The sequence below is a fragment of the Balaenoptera ricei genome, chromosome 15, assembly GCF_028023285.1.
Source record: "Balaenoptera ricei isolate mBalRic1 chromosome 15, mBalRic1.hap2, whole genome shotgun sequence".
NCBI classification, from domain to species: Eukaryota; Metazoa; Chordata; class Mammalia; order Artiodactyla; family Balaenopteridae; genus Balaenoptera; species Balaenoptera ricei.
This window is the reverse complement of record NC_082653.1, coordinates 53,773,087-53,791,664: the sequence shown is the minus strand read 5'-3', so window position 1 is coordinate 53,791,664 and position 18,578 is coordinate 53,773,087.

Sequence of the window (18,578 nt, the reverse complement as noted above, 5' to 3'; positions counted from 1 at the left end):
GCTTCCTGCTGGATGTGTCCTTTTATTGATGTCAAAGGATCCTTTAACTTATTATGCCCTAAACTGACATCATTATTTCCCTTCTCAAAACTAGTTTTCTTGTGTCCCCGATCATAATGAATATCTCCACCATCCACTCATTTTCCCAAATAAGAGATCTGGGAGCCATTCTTGATCCCCCCTACTTCCATGCTTAATCTCCAAAATCTCTTGGTATTTATCTCCTTAACCTCTCTCAAAACTGCCCATGTTTCTCCATCTTCATTTCCACTGTTCCCATAGTTTCTAGCCTGGGTTGTTAGCAATTGTCTCCTAACTGCCCTTCCTTCTTCTCTTGTCCCTCCCATCCCTTCTATGCCCAGTGGCCAGAATGACATTTTGGTGATACTAGGTCCCCTTACTTTTCCATATACATTTTTTACACAGCTTATGAGTTCCTTTTTAAAAGTCTTGCTGGGGTTGCATTGAATACATAGCTCAATTTGGGGAAAATTGACATGTTAGCAAAATTGAATATTCTAATTCTTGAACATGGTATTTGTCATTAAGGTTGCTATAACAAAAAAAAAAATCACAGATTGAGTGGCTTATAAACAACAGAAATTTATTTCTCACAGTTCTGGAGGCTGGAAGTCTGAGATCAGGGTGCCAGCACTGTTGGGCAAGGGACCTCTTCTAGTTGCAGACTTATTGTATCCTCACACAAAGAAAGGGGCGAGGGAGCTCTCTGAGGTCTCTTTTATTTTTTAAATATTTTATTTATTTATTTATTTTGGCTGCGCTGGGTCTTAGTTGCAGCATGCATGCGAGATCTAGTTCCCCGACCAGGGATCGAACGGGCCCCATGAATTGGGAGCGTGGAGTCTTACCCACTGGACCACTAGGGAAGTCCCTGGGGTCTCTTTTATAAGGACACTAATCCCATTTATGAGGTTGCTACCCTCATGACCTAATCACCCCCCTAAAGGCCCCACCTCCTCATACCATCACATTGGGAATTGGGATTTCAACATATGAATTTTAGGGGGACACATTCAGATCACAGCAGTATCTCTCCTCATTTATTTGGGTCTTTAATTTTTTCAGAAATGTTTTGTGGTTTACAGGGTATGTGTCTTGCACATCTTTTGTTAATTCCTAAATATTTCATATGATAATGCTATTTTAAATGTTATTGTTAATATCAATTTCCAATTTTTTATTACTAGTATAGAGAAATACTATTGATTTTTATATATTGACCTTGTATCCTGTAACCCTGATAGACTCACATATTAGTTCTAGTAGTTTTTTTTTTAGATTCCTTAGGATTCTGTATAGAAACAATTATGTCATCTCTGAATAGTTTTATTTCTTCCTTTAAGAAGTAAAGTTTGCATTTCATTTCCTGTCTGTGCTTTGTTGCACTGGATAGGACCTCCATTAAAGTCTTAAATAAGATGGGTGAAAGTGAACATCTTTGCCTTGTTTGTAATCTAAGGGGGAAAATAATTCAATCTTTCACCACTAAATGTGATATTAGCTGTAGGTTTTCTGTAGTTGCCTCTTATCAGGTTGAGGAAGTACCCCTTCTATTCTAGTTTGCTGGGAGTTCTTCTTTTTCTTTTCTTTTTTAAAAATTAATTAATTAATTTATTTATTTATTTTTGGCTGCATTGGGTCTTCGTTGCTGCGTGCGGGCTTTCTCTAGCTGCGGCGGGCGGGGGCTGCTCTTCGTTGCGGTGTGCGGGCTTCTCATTGCGGTGGCTTCTCTTGTTGTGGAACACGGGCTCTAGGCACATGGGCTTCAGTAGTTGTGGCACTCGGGGTCAGTAGTTGTGGCTTGCAGGCTCTAGAGCGCAGGCTCAGTAGTTGTGGCACACGGGCTTAGTTGCTCCACCGCATGTGGGATCTTCCCAGCCCAGGGCTCCAACCCGTGTCCCCTGCATTGGCAGGTGGATTCTTAACCACTGCGTCACCAGGGAAGTCCCTTTCTTTTCTTTTTTTAAAAATCATGAATAGGTATTGAATTTTGTCAATTATTTTTTTTGCATCAAAAGAGATGGTCATAAGGTTTTTCTTTTTTAGTCAGTGTATGAGTTTCCTGGGGCTGCCGTAACAAGTTACCACAAGCTTGGTGGCTTAAAACAACAGAAATTTGTTGTCTCATAGCTCTGAAGACCAGAAGTCTCGAATCAAGATGTCAGCAAGGCTGCACTCCCTCCAAAGGTTCTAGGGAAGGATCCATTCCTTGCTTCTTCCAGCTTCTGGTTGCCCCAGGGGTTCCTTGGCTTGTAGCTGCGTCAATCAAATCTCTGTCTCTGTCTTGGCACCCATTTCCTGTACGTCTGTGTCTCCTCTTATGTGTGTCTCAAATATCCCTCTGTCTTTCTCTTATAAGGACACTTGTCATTGGATGTAGGGTCTACCTGAATAATCCAGGATTATCTCTTCATCTCAAGTTCCTTAACTTAATCACATCTGCAAAGACCCTTCTTCCAAATAAGGTTACTGTTACAGGTCCCAGGGATTAGACGTGGACATCTTTTAGGGAGACCTTTTCAGGCCCACCACAGTCAGCTAACATGTTAATTGCAGTGATTCATTTTCAAATGTTAAACCTGGCATTCCCCACTTGGTCATGATGTATTACATTTGTTTTTTGTGTCTATGTTCATTACAAATATTGGCCTGCCAGTTTTTTGGTAATCTTTGCCTGATACTAGTGTAGAGGAATGCAGACCTCATAAAATGAAATGACCTCCTCATCTGTTTTCTGGAAAACCTTGTGTACAATTCGTGTTTTTGTTTTTGTTTTCCTTTAAATGTTTGGTCAAATTCATGAGTAAGGACACCTGGGCCTGGAATGTTCTTTGCTGGAAAGTTTTTAACTACAAATGTAATGTCTTTAATAGACATAGAAGTTAAGTCTATCTCACGTTGAGGGACCTTCGGTAGTTTGTGTCAAGGAATTCGTCCATTTCATCTAAGTTTTTGGACTTGTTGTCATAAAGTTGTTCATAATATTCTTTTATTATCCCTTTCACCAGGGTATGTTTGGTTTCTCCTCTTTAATTCCTGATATTGGAAATTTTAATTTTTTTCTAGAAGTTTATCAATTTTATTGATATTTTCAAAGAACCAGCTTTTTGTGTCATTGATTTTCTCAGTTGTATTTCTGTTTTCTTTCATTGATTTCCACTCTTTTTTTTTTTTTTTTTTTTGCTGCATTGGGTCTTTGTTGCTGTGCATGGGCTTTCTCTGTTGCGGTGAGCAGGGGCTACTCTTCATTGCAGTGTGCAAGGTTCTCATTGCGGTGGCTTCTCTTGTTGTGGAGCATGGACTCTAGGCGCGCAGACTCAGTAGTTGTGGCATGCAGGCTCAGTAGTTGTGGCTAGCAGGCTCTAGAGTGCAGGCTCAGTAGTTGCGGCACATGGGCTTAGTTGCTCCGTGGCATGTGGGATCTTCCTGGACCAGGGATTGAACCCGTGTCCCCTGCATTGGCAGACGGATTCTTAACCACTGTGCCCCCAGGGAAGTCCCGATTTCCACTCTTATCTTTATTTTATTTCGTTCTTTCTGCTTATTTTGGTATTAATTTGCTCTTTTGTTTCTAGTGTCTAAATGTGTAAACTTAATTCATTGATTTAGGACCTTTTTTCTCTTTTTTAATGTAAGCACTTAATGCTAAAAGTTTTTCTAAGCACTGCTTTAGGTACATTCCACACATTTTGATATGTTATGATTTTATTTTCACTCAGTGCAAAACATTTCCAATATCCCTGTTATTTCTTCTTTGAAACAATAGGTTATTTAGGACTGTGTTATTTAATTTACAAACATTTGGTTTTTTCCAGATATCTTTCTGTTATTTATTTCTAGTTTCGATGATGGTCAGGAAACATACTTTATATGATTTAAATCCTCTTATTCTTATTCAAACTTGTTTTATGACCCAGAATATGGGCTATCTGGGTGAATGTTTCATGGATGTTTTATTTTTACTTTTTTTAATAAATTTATTTATTTTGTTTATTTTTATTTTTGGCTGCGTTGGGTCTTTGTTGCTGCGCGCAGGCTTTCTCTGGTTGCGGCGAGCGGGGGCTACTCTTCGTTGCGGTGCGCAGGCTTCTCATTGCAGTGGCTTCTCTTGTTGCGGAGCACAGGCTCTGGGCGAGCAGGCTTCAGTAGTTGTGGCACGCGGGCTTCAGTAGTGGTGGCTCGCGGGCCCTCATGGGTGTTTTAAAACAACATGTAGGGCTTCCCTGGTGGCGCAGTGGTTAAGAATCCGCCTGCCAATGCAGGGGACAAGGGTTCGGGCCCTGGTCCAGGGAGATCCCACATGCTGCGGAGCAACTAAGCCCGTGCGCCACGACTACTGAGCCTGCGCTCTAGAGTCCGCGAGCCACCACTACTGAGCCCGCGTGCCACAACTACTGAAGCCCGTGCGCCTAGAGCCTGTGCTCCGCAATGAGGAGCCACCGCAATGAGAAGCCTGCGCAACGCAACCAAGAGTAGCTCCCGCTCGTCGCAACCAGAGAAAGCCTGCGCTCAGCAACGAAGACCCAACGCAGCCAAAAAAAAAAAAAAATGTGTTCTACAGTTGTTAGGTACAGTGTTCTATAAATGTTAATTTAGTCAAGTTGGTTGGTCATGGTATTTAAGTCTATATCCATATTGAGCCTCTGTGTACTTGCTCTATCAATTACTGACAAATGAATGTTGAAATCTCCAAGTCTAACTGGATTTTTCTATTTATTTTTCCAGGTCTATCAGTTTTTTGCTTCATATGTTTTGAAGCTCTGCTATATGGTGCATATACTTTTAGTTTTATTATGTGTTTTAATTAATTGACCTCTTTATCACTATAAAATGTTCCTCTTTATCCCTGGTAATATTCCTGGTTCTGAAACCTACTTTGTCTGATATTAATATAGTCACTCTAGTTTTTCGTTTTTGAAAATTAATTTATTGAAGTATAGTTGATTTACAATGTTGTGTTAGCTTCTGGTGTAGAGCAAAGTGATTCAGTGATTCACGTGTGTATATATATATTTTTTCATATTCTTTTCCGTTATAGGTTATTATAAGATATTGCTCTACCTTTTCTTTTGATTAGCGTTTACATGCTCTTTTCCCATCCTTCTATTTTTAGCTATCTTTGTCTTTATAACTAAAGTATAATTAGAAATTTGAAATAAATTTTAAAATTTCTAGTAGGTAGCACATAGTTGTGCCTTGTTTTTTTCACCCAGTATGACGACTTCTTCCCTTTAATTGGGATGTTCAGCCATTTACGTTGATACAGTTTTTAATATGAAGCAGGAAATAGAAAACAAGGAACCAATAAAGTGGATCAAAAACCAAATAAAAATTGGTTTTATAAAAAAAATTAAGTAGACAAAACTCTGGTGAGACTGATGAATACACAGAAAAATAGAGAAAACACAAATAAACATTATATCAGATTTTTTAAAAAATAAGAGAGCTTTGTGAATTACTTCATACCCATATTCTAAAAAACAGGTAAAATAAGCAATTTTTTTTTTTATAGCTACTTTTATTTTATTTATTTATTTATTTATTTTTTGGCTGTATTGGGTCTTCGGTTCGTGCGAGGGCTTTCTCTAGCCGCGGCAAGCGGGGGCCACTCTTCATCGCGGTGCGCGGGCCTTTCACTATCGCGGCCCCTCCCGTTGCGGGGCACAGGCTCCAGACGCGCAGGCTCAGCAGTTGTGGCTCACGGGCCCAGCTGCTCCGTGGCATGTGGGATCCTCCCAGACCAGGGCTCGAACCCGTGTCCCCTGCATTGGCAGGCAGATTCTCAACCACTGCGCCACCAGGGAAGCCCCAAAATAAGCAATTTTTGAAAAATAATTTAAACGTGTACTAACTTACAACCATAATAATATTTGATTCAGTAGTTAAAATTCTATCCATAAAAAAACAAATAGAAAAACAACAAACACATGCAAAATTTGTCATATAGGTGAATTCTACTGAACACTCAAGGAATGAATGTGTCCTATCTCATACAAACTATTCCAGAAAGAAAAAAAAAATGAAGGAAAGCAGCTCAAATAATTCTATGAGACAAGGACAATTTGAATAGAGGAAATTACAAGCCAATCTCATTTATAAAACTCAATGCAAAAATCCCAAATAAATATTAACAAACCAAGTCCAGCAGTAGATTAAAAATGATAACAACAGGGAAACAAACTCACGATCAAATTATGATCATGTAAGGTTTATTCCAGGAACGGAATGAAGGTTGACATTAGAAAATCTACTTGTGTCTTTCACAGCATTACCAGATGAAAGGAGAAAATTTATATTCATCTCAAATTTAGAAAAACTGCTTGATAAAATTCAACACTCATTTGGGTAACCCTCAGTAAACAAGGATGAGACAGGGGACCATCTTAACCTGAAAAAGTGTGTCTACTGAGACCTAGATGGGTATGTTGAGATCCAAGTCCGAACATTCTCTCCCAAACTGCTTCACATTCAGCCAGAGCTCTCCATCTCAGTTAACAGCAACTCTGATCCTCCAGTTGCTCAGAATAAAATTTGGAGTCATCTTTAACCCCTCTCTTTTTCACTCACCCTGCTTCCAGTTCGTTGGGATATCTGGTTGGCCCTCAAAATACATCTAGAATCCAATGGCTTTTTACCATCTCCATTGTTAGCACTGGACCAAGCCACTACCACCTAGCTTAAGGGTCCTTCCTGGAATTCTTACTTCCAACTTTGGCCCCTCCCCATCCCCATGTCTATTCTCAAGGCAACATACAGAGAGATCCTTTAAAAGAAAACAAACAAACAGCTGTTGGTATATAATTTGTTTTTAATACAATTCACTCATTTAAAGTGTATAATTCAATGGCCTTTAGGGTAGTCACAGAACTGTGCATCTATTACCACAATAGATTTTTAGAACATTTTCATTACCCAAAAAGAAATCTGCACCTCTAAGCCAATAATCACCAATTCCCCATTCCCCACAACTACTGATCTACTTTCTGTCTCTATAGATTTGCCTGTTCTGAGCATTTCATATAAACTGAATCATGTAATACATGGTGCTATGTGACCAGCTTCTTTCACTTAGCACATTTTTTTCAAAGTTCATCCACTTTGTAGCATGTATTAGTACTTTATTCCTTTTATTGCTGAATAATATTACATTGTATGAATAGACCACATTTTTTTTCATCCATTCGTCAGTTGGTGGATATTTGGATTGTTTCCACTTTTTGGCTACTATGAATAATACTGCTATGAACGTTCATGTAAAAGGTTTTGTGTATAGACATATGTTTTTATTTCTCTTGGGTATACACATATACCTAGGAGCAGAATTGGTGGATCAAGTGGTAACTCTCTGTTTAACCTTTTGAAGAACTGCCAGACTATTCCAAAGTGGCTGCACGATTTTACATTTTCATCAGTGGTGTATGAAGGTCCAATTTCTCTCCATCCTCACCAACACTCATCTCTCACTTAGAGAGTTCACTATTTCCCCCACACCCTGCTCAGTTCAGATTACTAACAACTGATTATTATGAAGCAAAAAAAAAAAAAAAAAATTCACCAGATGGCCTTAACAGTAGACTGGAGAGAATTCCAAAGTGGTCCAGTGGTTAGGACTCTGCACTTTCACTGCCGGGGCCCCAGGTTCAATCCCTGGTCAGGGAACTAAGATTCTGCAAGCTGCACAGTGCGGCCAAAAAATAAAACAAAACAAAACAAAAAAAACCAGTAGACTGGAGATGGCAGAAGAGTCAGTTAACTTGAAGGCACAACAATAGAAATTATTCACTCTGAAGAAGAGAGAGAAGAGGGTTAAAGAAAAATGAACAAAACTTCAGGGACAGTATCAAGCAATTGGACATCCATATAACTGGAATCCCAGAAAGAAAAAACAGTCATTTTGAGACCAAAAAGAATTAAGAAAATAATGGCTAAAAGAAAAAAAAAACAGCAAGAAAATAATGGCTGAAAATATCCCAGGTTTGATTTGTACAACCACCAATTTACAGGGATAAACTTGCCTTTGTTCCAAGCATGGATAAAAGTGCTGAACACCAGAGGTAAAGAAAAAAAGTCTCGAAAGCATCGGAAGGACAAAGGCACATTGCATATTTGGAGCAGCATTCTGCATGCCTGCTGAATGACTGGTGAGCAGTAGTGGAGGCCAGGGTACCATGCAAGACCACGCAAAGACAACCTTAAATTGCTGGAAGAAAAGACCCATTAGCCCCAAGTTTTATATCCATAAAAATATCCTTCAAAAATTGAGGGTGGGGGGACTTCCCTGGTGGTGCAGTGGTTAGGAATCTGCCTGCCAATGCAGGGGACACGGGTTTGAGCCCTGGTCCAGGAAGATCCCACATGCCGCGGAGCAACTAAGCCCGTGCACCAAAACTATTGAGCCTGCGTTCTAGAGCCCATGAGCCACAACCACTGAGCCCGCGAGCCGAAACTACTGAAGCCCATGCGCCCTAGAGCCCGCGCCGCAACTACTGAGCGCACGTGCTGCAACTACTGAGGTCTGTGCGCCTAAAACCTGTGCCCCGCAGCAAGAGAAGCCACTGCAATGAGAAGCCCACGCACCACAACAAAGAGTAGCCCCGGCTTGCCACAAGTAGGGAAAGCCCGTGTGCAGCAATGAAGACCCAACACAGCCAATAAATAAATAAGTAAAATAAAAATTAAAAAAAAAAAAATTGAGGGTGGGGACTTCCCTGATGGCGCAGTGGTTAAGAATCCGCCTGCCAATGCAGAGGACACGGGTTCGATCCCTGGTCCGGGAAGATCCCACATGCCGCAGAGCAACTAAGCCAGCGAACCAGGACTACTGAGCCCGCGAGCCACAACTACTGAAGCCCACGCACCTAGAGCCCATGCTCCGCAAGAGAAGACACCGCAATGAGAAGCCCATGCACTGCAATGAAGAGTAGCCCCCGCTTGCCGCAACTAGAGAAAGCCCACATGCAGCGATGAAGACCCAACACAGCCCTAAATAAATAAATAGAGGGTGAAACAAATTTATTTTCAGATAAAAGCTGAGAGAATTTGTTGCCAGTAGACCTGTAATGTTAAGAAATGCTAAAGGATATCCTTCTAAAGGTTGAAGGAAAATGATCTTCAGTGGGAACTCAGATGTACAGGAAGAAATGAAGTGCACTGGAAACAGCAAATAAGATCTTGTTTTCCTCTTATAATTTACTTAAAACCAATTGACTCTTTAAAATAAAAATAACATTGTTAGTTGAGGTCCATTTAATGCATGTTGAAGTAAAAGATATGACAATCACATAAGAAGGGGGATGGGTAAATGGAAATTTTTTTTTTTTTTAATTTGGAGGAAAGAAATAGAAGACTACATGTATAGACAACTCAAAAGGAGTTTTGCAGCAAAATGGAGCTGAGACATGGTGGTAACTGAGAGGGGAAATGGGATCCTTTTTAAGGTGGGAGAAGTAAAAGCATTTTTATACGCTGAAGAGAATGATCTAGTAAAGAGGGGGAAGTTGATGACATAGGTCAGAGAGAATTCTTGGAGATATGGGCTTGAACAGGTGGGTCTCATTCAGAGGTGGATGGATTGGTTTCTGATATCAGCACCAGCAAGACAGATATACGGGCACTAATGCAAGTTCATGGGTGAACATGTTTTGGGGAGTGTGTACAAGTTCTCTTGTGAAGAAGCAATTCATCAGCGGGGAGTGAGGATGGGGAAGCTGGTGCTGGAGTTTTGAGGAGAGGAAAGTGGGAGAGTGACCGATTATAGAATTACAGTATGATTGCCCAGCGGCATAGCACCCATCTGAGGTTTGTGATCATCACTTAAAGGGACAATAGTCAATGTGGGCACGTGCTTTTTTTCCCAGCCACATTCAACTCTCGGGTGCAAATGAAGAAGTTGCAGGGAGTTGGGTTTAACCCAGGTGGTGGTTTTGCCAAACAAGTACAGTAACGTGAGAGAGGTAAAGCGAGCGTGTGGGCAGGGTGGTGTTTGTGACAGTTGACCATGGAATTTAAGCTGCATTAGAGGGGGAAAGAGGAGTCTAAGGGGGTGAGGATCAATGGAAAGGAACAGTATTCATGCATTGAAGTTCTGCAGAGAGTCTAAGTATGGTTGAAGTCAGGATGCTCTAGGAAATGAGCAAAAAAAAAGAAAAAAAATTGGAGGAGGCCCAAGAATGGAGTCAACACCTCCACCATTGTTTCCCACCTTCATCCATTTCCTCTATAATCTCACCTCCTTCTACTTCAGCCTGCCCCAGCCACACCAGTCTCACTTGCCTCCTTCTGTGCCCCTGGATCTGGAGAGCTCTTCCCTGTATATTCAGGCACTTACTCTTCCCCTCCTTCAAGTCTTTGCTCCAATATCATTTTCTCAGCAAAGCCTGAGTCCATCACCTTATTTTACTTTATTTTTCTAAATTTATTTTATTGAAGTGTAGTTGATTTACAGTGTTGTGTTAATTTCTGCTGTACAGCAAAGTGATTCAGTTACACATATACATACATTCTTTTTCGTATTCTTTTCCATTATGGTTTATCACAGGATATTGAATATAGTGCCCTGTGCTACACAGTAGGACCTTGTTGTTTATCCATTCTATATGTAATAGTTTGCATCCACTAATCCCAAACTCCCAGTTCATCCCACCCCTACTCTCCCTCCCCCTTGGCAACCACAAGTCTGTTCTGTATGTCTGTGAGTCTTTTTCTGTTTCATAGATAAGTTTATTTGTGTCATATTTTAGATTCCACATATAAGTGCTATCGTATGTTATTTGTCTTTCTCTTTCTGACTTCCATGATCTCTAGGTCCATCCATGTTGCTGCAAATGGCATTATTTCATTCTTTTTTTATGGCTGAGTAGATATGTACCACATCTTCTTTATCCATTCATCTGTCGATGGACATTTAGGTTGTTTCCATGTCTTGGTTATTGTGAATAGTACTGCAATGAACATTAGGGTGCATGTATCTTTTCGAATTATAGTTTTGTCCAGATATATGCCCAGGAGTAGTATTGCAGGATTATATGGCAACTCTGTTTTTCATTTTTTGTGGAACCTCCATACTGGCTGCACCAATTTACAATCCCACCAATAGTGTTAAGAGGGTTTCCTTTTCTCCACACCTTCTCCAGCATTTGTTATTTATAAACTTTTTAATAATGGCCATTCTGACTGGTGTGAGGTGGTACCTCATTATAGTTTTGATTTGCATTTCTCTAATAATTAGCATCCATCACCTTATTTTAAATTGCACCTGTCCCACATTGACACTCTGGATCATCCTTAACCTATCTTATTAATTTTCTGCATAGTGTTTATCACCTTCTAACATACGCTGTAGAATTTAATCAATAATTATATTCATCTTCTCTCTGCCTACTAGAATGTAAGGTCTGTGAGGGCAAGGACCTTTGATTTGTTTGCTGTTGTATTCCAACTACAGTGCCTGGCACATAATAGTTGGTCAATGAGTACTTATGGAATGAATGAATAAACCTACCAAGAACATTATTTTTATTCAGGTTAGTAACAAGACATAGATGCATCTATCACTGTTTAAATTCAACATTATTCTGAAAGACCTAACTGGCAGTGTATAACAAGATAAATAAATGGAAGTTTTGAGTATTGGACAGGAGAAACAAAATTTCATTGTTTTCATTTCATGTGATCTGATGGCCTAAATAGAAAATCCAAAAGACTCTAGAGAGAAAGTATTAGTGTGATTAGAACTAGTAAATAAGTAATTGGCAAATTTGTTGAATCAGCCAAAGATATGCAGGACTTTATGGAAAAAGTTATAAAACTTTGCAAGACAGAAGAAAATTTAGGGACTTTCCTGGTGGTCCAGTGGTTAAGAATCTGCCTTCCAATGCAGGGGACATGGGTTTGATCCCTGGTCGGGGAACTAAGATCCCACATGCTGTGGGGCAACTAAGCCCACGCGCTGCAACTACTGAGCCCACGTGCCACAACTAGAGAGCCCGCGCAGGGCAACTACTGAGCCCGCATGCTCTGGAGCCCATGTGCCACAACTAGAGAGCGGCCCGCGTGCCGCAACAAGAGCCTGCGCTCTTCAATGAAAGATCCTGCATGCTGCAACTAAGACCCGACACAGCCAAAAATAAATAAATAAATTTTTTTTTTAAATGACAGAAGAAAATTTAAATAAATGAAGCATGTCTGTGGATGGAAAGACTCAATATTTCAATATTTGAGAAACTTTTTATTATGAAAATTTCAAAATACACAAAAGTATACAGAATCATATAATGAATTCTCAAGTGCCCATTTCTCAACCTTCATAACTATCAATTCCTGGCCAATCTTGTTTCATCTCTTTTCCCATCTACTCCTCCCAGGCATCCTATTATTCTACCTACAAATATTTCAGCCTATCCCTCTAAAATATAAGGACTATTTAAAAATATATAATCACAGTATCATTATCACACACAAAAATGTAACATTAATTTCTTAATATCATTTCATGCCAGTCAGTGTTTCAATTTCCAATTGTTTCATTATTTTAACTTGTTGGAATCAGGGCTGTTATGTTTCTTAAGTGCTCTTATATGCAGGATCTCCCTTCATCTACTTTATGCTTTTTTCTCTGAAATTTATTTGTTAAAGAAGTCCAAGTTGCGTTTCCTGCAGAGCTTCCCAGAGTTTGGATTTTGCAGATTACATCCCATAGTGTTGGGATGACATGTTCCTCTGGAAGACTCACTATATTTTAAATGGCAATTCTCCTCAAATTAATCCACACATTCAGTGCAGTTTCAATAAAAAATCCAATTTTTTTTATGGTCCTGGAAAAACTTACCTTAAAATTCATCTAGAAGAGTAAAGGGCTAAGAATAGTCAAGACAGCTTTGAAAAGGAAGAGGGGGTGGTGGAACTCTCCTTACTAGATATCTCTAAATTTGAAACACTGTAATAGAGGTGGGGGAACCTTTCAGTTGACCCTTGAAAAGCTCAGGAGGTTAGGGGTGCCCCCTATAAAAGAGACCGCAGAGAGCTCCCTCACCCCTTCCACTATGTGTGGACACAGCGAGAAGACAGCCGTCCATGAATCAGGAAGCATGCTCTCACCAGGCACCAAATCTGCCGGCACCTTGATCTTGGACTTTCAGCCTCCAGAACTGTAAGAAATAAATTTCTGTTGTTTATAAATCATCCAGTCTATGGTATTTTGTTTTAGCAGCCTGAATGGAGTAAGACAGAGCAGGGTCTTGAGACATTTGTACACTCAGCATTATTCACAATAGCCAAAAGGTGGAAGCAACTTAGACATCCATCAATGGATGAAGGGATAAACAAAGTGCAGCATATAAGTACAATGGATTATTATTCAGCCTTAAAAAGGAAAGAATTTCTTTTTTAAAAATTATTTATTTATTTATTCTTGGCTGTGTTGGGTCTTCATTTCTGCACGAGGGCTCTCTCTAGCTGCGGATAGCGGGGGCCACTCTTCATCGCGGTGCGCGGGCCTCTCACTATCGCGGCCTCTCTTGTTGCAGAGCACAGGCTCCAGACATGCAGGCTCAGTAGTTGTGGCTCACGGGCCCAGCCGCTCCGCGGCATGTGGGATCTTCCCAGACCAGGGCTCGAACCCGTGTCCCCTGCATTGGCAGGCAGATTCTCAACCACTGCGCCACCAGGGAAGCCCAGGAAAGAATTTCTGACATGCGCTACAACACAGATGAACCTTGGAGTAGAACAGTGGTTGCCAGGGGCTGGGAAGAGCAGGGAATAGTGAGTTATTGTTTAATGAATACAGTTTCAATTTGGCAGGATGAAAAACTTGTATGCACATTTCATATTTAGATCAACCATATTAATTTGTTGGGGGGTGGGGATCAAAAACAGTCAAGTAGTGGCAATTCCACTTGGTTTGACTTAGTAAAAATAAACATCTAACCATATACACCAACTTCAGGAAAGTGGTGACTTTGGGGGAGAGGGGCAGGAAATGGGGGCTTTAGCTCTGTCTCTGACATGTGATTCCTTAAATAAATAAGTAAAATAAAGGTCTGAAGCTGATGTGACAAAATGTTAACGTTGTCTACCTTAACAATATAGACACAAGTGTCTATACATTACTTTCTGTAATTGGTTTGAAATTTTTCATGAATAAAAATAAAAATCGTGCCTGGGAGAAGAGAAGTGAGTCGGGCCAGTGTAGACAACTGGGTCAAGCAGCTTGACTGGGAATGGAGGAGATGGGGCAGGATCAGGGTTGACTGTGAAGGCTGCCCGTTTATTGAGGAGAAGAAGCCCCAGGGTGTGGGGTGGGGACTTTACTGGTGGCGCAGTGGTTAAGAATCTGCCTGCCAATGCAGGGGACACAGGTTTGATCCCTGGTCCGGGAAGATCCCACATGCCACGGTGCAACTAAGCCCGTGTGCCACAACTACTGAGCCCGACTGCCACAACTACTGAAGCCCACGTGCCTAGAGCCCATACTCTGCAACAAGAGAAGCCACCGCAATGAGAAGCCCATGCACCATAAGGAAGAGTAGCCCCCGCTCGCCACAACTAGAGAAAGCACGTGCGCAGTAACAAAGACCCAACGCAGCCAAAAATTAATTAATTAATTAATTAATTAATTAAAAAACAAAAACAAAACAAACAAAAAGAAGCCCTTGGGGTAGGGGGGAGATTAAAGGTTCAGGAAAGGGGACAGTGGGAAGTTACCCTGAGGCCCCCAGAAGAGAGTCGGGAGCCATTCCCAGGAAGGGGAGCACATGACGCAGAGCTGGAGTGGAGACAAGGTTGCGGCCTCTGTTTGGGGCCCACTGAGCATGAGTGTCCACTGGGGTCCGAGGCAGGAGCCTGAGCTGCACATTCCTCAATTCTCCCCCGTCAACGTCCTCTCTCTCCAGTTCGGTCTGTGAATCTGGGTCTCTGTTTTCTTTCTGCTGGGTTCATCCCTCAGCCCCCAACTGGGAAATCCCAATCACATCAAATCCAACCCCGCCCCGCCCCCCGGAAGCTTTCACTTGGTGCCACCACGCAGACCCCTTCTTCACTCTCCCAACTGGTCCTGACTTGTGTCCTTCTGCTGGGAGCACCAGCCTCCCTCTGTCTTTCCTTGTCTCTTCCTTCTTCCCAAACCGACATGTTAAGAACCAGTTTGATTGAGAGAGAGTTCCCGTACCATACAATTCACCCAAAGTGTAGATTTCAGTGGTTTTCAGTTCAGAGTTGTGAATCATCATCACCATTAATTTTGGAACATTTTCATCTCCCCAAACAGAAACCTCATAACCTTTGGCGACCATCCACTGTCTCCCCCTCTCCCCAGCCCCCCGAAACCACTAATCTACTTTCTGTCTCCATGGATTTGCCTATTCTGGACATTTCATATAAGTGGAATCATACAATATATGGTCTTTGGTGACTGTCTTCTTTCACTAAACATCGTATTTTCGAGGTTCATCCATGTTGTAGCTGTGTCAGTGCTTTATTCCTTGTCTGGCTGAATAATATTCCATTGTGTGGCTATAACACATTGCATTTATCCATCCATCAGTTGATGGATTCAAATGGACTTTTCTCAGGAAATCTCTCCTGATTTATTTCTACCTACTCCTCCTCTCCCGGGCCTGAAGCATTCTGTAAATGGGGATTCCTTGGTGACACGGCCTCTGAGAATGGAGAGAGCAGGAGGCAACCTTATGTTTGCAACCTAGCAGAGCCCCTTAGTGGCTGAGTGACTGGCCCTTCTTGGGGCCTTATTTCCTCCTCAATAAAATGTGGACAATGATATTTCCTTCCAGGATTGTGGGAAGTCCTGATCCAAGTGGAGCACGTGGCAGAGTGGCCTGGCATACAGAAGGCACTCAATAGTGCTGGGTCCCTTTTTTCTGTGTCGACCTTGATCCCAAGCTAAGGGTGGGCAGGCAGGAACCATACTTCCTTCCTTGCTATTCCGCTGTCGATGTCTGAGTGCAGTGTTCTTTGATGGGAGTCAGACTAAGGAGAGAAGACATAGAAAGGAAAGAAAAAGCAGGTATCAAGAAATACCAGAGGAATGGAACAAAAGGATACAAATGAGATAGAAAAAGGTCTGTAGAGCAGGTATGTTTCAGAGTTGAGCGTGGTGAGGTAGGAAGAACATGGGGTTTGAAGGTTTGAAGACCTGTGTTTCAGCCCCAGCCCTGACACATCCAGGTCACTTACCTCTGGGTCACAGGGACGGGTGCCCTCAATTTCCCCCTCTGGGGGTGAGGGGATGGCATGAGCTCATGGGCCCACTGTTGTGTAAACCATTTACCCAGGGACTCTGAAGGCCAGGTGGTATCCCTATTGATCCAAGCAGGTCCTGGCTGTGGCCTCTCAGTGACCTGACACGTTGTCCCCTCTGTGGGTGAGTGGCCTGAAGCTGCCTCAGGCTGGAGCCCATCCTTCTCGGTGTCCTGGAGGCCTCTAGGACTCAGGGGAACCTGACAGTGTTCATTCATTCATCAAATTTTACAAACCTACCTCTTGCAGGGCACTGTACTATGACTAAGACCTGGCTCTTGCCCTCAAGGGGCCCACAGACTTGGGGTGAGAGGGACACACAAGGCACCTTCAGATGTAGGATGCCGCTGGTCTTGTGTTACTCTGTGACTCTAAACACCTTCTGCCTTCTTGTGCAAATTGACTTCCTGAATGTTTCTGTTTCTGATTTCCAGGCCTTGCTCTTTGGCCTCGTCAAATATATAGAGATTTCTTTCTTTACTCTTTGCCCAAGAGATTAGCACAGTGGCAGTGCCCTCAGGAGATTATCAGGGGATATTTGATGGATAAATAAAAACATGAAGGATGAAAAATGAAAGTGTGTGGTATGCCTTCACAGAAGTATGCCCACAAGTGCTGTGGGAGCCCAAAACTGAGCTGGGGTGGCTTCCTGGAGTAGGTGATATTTGAACTGGGTCTTGGGATTAGTTAGAGTTTGCCAGGTATATGTATTCTCAGCACAGGGAACAGCATTTGCAAAAATGTAAAAAGGTCGGAATGGTAAGAACTTCCTAGTGGCTGCGTGGGTGTCGGGGAGTGAGGGTGGAGTGAAGAATGGAAAGTGGAAGGGAGGGATGGGGGGCAGTCAAGATTTTGAACAATATAAAGAGAAAAAAGAAAGATCACTCAGTCTTGACACTTGCAGACAATCACCTTTTTGCATATATATGTTTAAAACAACTATACATATGTTCTTTTTTTTCCCCAGACCATATATATACATATATATATATAGGCTTTCTTTTTTTTTTTTTTCCTATGTGTAGGAGCTATTTGTTTCAAGCAGAGTTCTTTCTCTGTTTTTCCAAGAAGTTAACTCTGATGCAGCGTGGGGAGAAATACGGTTTGCAAGGGACACTGAAGTGGGAAGCTGCCATCGTAGCCACTCGGGAGATGCGAGATGCCTCTGGGGCAGTGGGATGGGGAGGAAGAGCGGTTTGTCCAGGTAAAGAACCTGGGAAGGCAGGTTGCTTGGTGGGTGGGAGAGAGGGAGGAGTCGGCGCTGACGCACAGGGTTCTAGCTTAGGAAACAGGTTGCTGGTGATACCTTTCGGATAAGGGCTTCGGATGAAGCGCTGGCAAGTTGTGAGAAGCAGATAAGGAGCTGAGATGTGTGAACACCTTAGATTTTGTGGAACTGTCCTGCGGGGAGTGGCCACGCGGGCCGGTCTCCCTGGGACCCCACACCTGTCTGGAACACCTGTGGGGTCCAGGTGGTTGTCCTGGGGTGGGGATGGGGTCGCGCCCCGGTCGTCGAGGCCCTAAGCCCTAATGTAATGGGACCTTCTGGGCCGGGCGCAGGCTGAGCGCGTCCGGCTGGGAGGCAGCGCTCACCAACTCCCGATGCAGGTGAGGGTGTCGGACCTGGGGCCCCCATCTCATCGGGCTGGGGAACAGGGGCTCAGGAGTCTTGCGCCCCCCTCACTTCACGTGGGGGAGTTCGAATTCCGGCCCTGCCACTTCCTGCCTCAGTTTCCCCATCTGCACCCGCTCGCAGGCGGACCCGAGAGCAGTATGTAACCTGCAGAGGCCACGACACATCGCTGGCATCCGGTGAGGGGAAGTGGCCAGGCCTGGTCGCGGAGGAGGGTCGCGGGGCAGGGGCATGAGGAGCCGGGACCTGGCAGAGTCGCCCTGCGGGACAGGCGGGCCCGGCCGGCGCCGACTCCGCGCCTGGGAGCCCGGCTCGCGACCAGGCCGTAGCCAGAACCCTCGCCGCCCAGTCGCCGTCAGAACAAAAGTGGCGGCGCTGCCCGACGCCCGGCGTCCCGCAGGCCCGGCCCCCGCCAGGCAGCCCAGCGGCCCCGCCGCCCGGCGGCACGACGCACGACGGCCGCGTCTTCGGCCCTTTCCGTCCGAGCGCGCTCGGCTCTTTCCGCTAGGGCCGGCGCAGGTGGAGGGGGCGGGGCGGGGGCCGTGCGTGGTGACGCCGCGGGGGGGTGACGCACCGGCGTGCCCCGCCCCCTCCCCCCTCCCCGTTCAGGCTCTGGAAAGAGAAGAAAAAAAACTTTCTTTTTTTTTTAATTGAGGAATCAACAGCCGCCATC